The 1,764-nt window shown below is 34.3% G+C and overlaps 1 long non-coding RNA gene across 1 annotated transcript in view; it reads right to left on the reverse strand.

The window, feature by feature from the left end:
- Window positions 1–583: 583 nt before the first annotated feature.
- Window positions 584–1,764, reverse strand: part of LOC108513908 (uncharacterized) — a 16,465-nt gene continuing 15,284 nt past the window's right edge. Inside the window, exons 2-3 of the long non-coding RNA XR_001881052.1 lie at window positions 818–993; window positions 584–720 (exon numbers count right to left, since the gene is read on the reverse strand). This is a non-coding gene — a long non-coding RNA (uncharacterized LOC108513908). The remainder of the gene's footprint in view (window positions 721–817; window positions 994–1,764) is intronic.

Raw genomic sequence — 1,764 nt, forward strand, 5'->3', positions numbered from 1 at the left:
TTACTAGAGAACACATATTAATTGCATCTGAAGCACTACCCTTTTAACTTTGAAAGGTACTTACTCTATATATTTCCCTCACCTCTTATATAGAATGATAGCATTCTTTGAGCTCCCAAAATTATTTTTGAAAAATTTACAAATGTAGCAAAGTAATGAAAAAGCAATAAACTGAGGTCAGCCACCAATAATAGCAGAGATAAGTGAGTCACCAAAGCCTAAAATATTAGTGCATGTGGGAGAGAGGTAAAGATGAAATAATGAGTCATAGTGATATCTTAATCTAAAGAGCAAATTCACGATCAAATTTTGCATGAGTGCACAGATGGGCAAGAGAAGAGATTTAAGAAATAAATACAGTAGATCCAGATATATTTCCGGGCAACATTCTTCAAAGAGAAAGACTTTTTATTCCCATAAAAGGAGCTGAATTTCAGCCAGTAACATTAGTACATTGACATATTTCTATAGTACTTGGTAAATAGTCACTATCCTAAGCCCCTATCCCTTCCCCCTAGCAAACCCAGGATCCAGCAACTGAAGGGATAATATCTGAATCAGTAGAGGATCCCAAAAACTTTGATCCAGACTTAGTGACATCAAGTATTCTGATTGCTTTAAGTCCTCTTCCTATTGATGGTTAAATATTGTGGTTATTACTCTTGTTTACAGTGATGCCTCTGCTGGTCTTTCATGATTCTCTGAGCCAGATTCCCGAAACTACAAAAAAAGAAATTAATTTTCTCCTAGAAAAATGGGCATTTGAATTCTTAGGACTGTTATTATTCCAGTATTTGAATTTTTAGGACTTACTAACCTGAAAGTATCCCCAAGAGCAGCCAGGTTCTTACACTGCTATTGTCACTTAACACTTCACTATGTGATAGTGCACCAGATGGGAGTTGCAGTTAATGCTTTGGTCACTTCTTAACTGATAAATTTTGTTGTCACTTCTTTCCTGCTAATTCCTGTGTAGCCTCCTTCCAGATACTCCTAAAAAGGGTCAGAAAAAAAATTTTGAACATCTATAATCTGTAAGAGACTATAGTAAATGGTACTATATTTAAACATGGACCTAAGCAAAGTAGTACAATTTAAAACAAGAATATGATTTCATCATACAAGAGAACAATGTTTTTTATTTATATATAATTGTATAACTTTTAATTTCTATTTACTCTGGGAATTCTATATTTCTTATTGAAATAGTTGGGCTTTCTCATTTTAAAAAGTCATACAAATTTATTTACACATCAGCTTATCTTTGTGTAATGGAATTCGTGAGTTGCTTACACCAGATGTCTAAGGGAAAGTCCTGTTTCTTTTATTTGGAACTTGGGAAAATCCTTTTACAATCTTGGCCCTCAGTGTGCTCCCATGAAAATGAGTATATTGAACAAAATCAGAGTATTTCCAACTTTATATCAACATAAAGTTCTCATCATATGAAATTTTGCACAAAAGCTTACCAATAAGCAGAGTTTCTCCAGTTAAAGCAGAGGAAGGCAGAGTATTGCCAGTTTGAAACTCATCCACTTCCCAGGCAACTTATAGACACCCTAAAGGAACTGCCTAAGATTCCACAAAAACACAGTGTAAAATTTAAAAAAAAAAAATTGATCAGTAACACCCTTTCCAACTCTAAAATTTCTAGAAACTAAAGAGCTTCTGCACAGCAAAAGAAACTACCATCAGAGTGAACAGGCAACCTCCAGAATGGGAGAAAATTTTTGCAATCTACTCATCTGACAAAGGGCTAATATC

Source organism: Rhinopithecus bieti, unplaced genomic scaffold (assembly GCF_001698545.2).
Source record: "Rhinopithecus bieti isolate Rb0 unplaced genomic scaffold, ASM169854v2 scaffold_32835, whole genome shotgun sequence".
In the NCBI taxonomy this organism is placed as follows: Eukaryota; Metazoa; Chordata; class Mammalia; order Primates; family Cercopithecidae; genus Rhinopithecus; species Rhinopithecus bieti.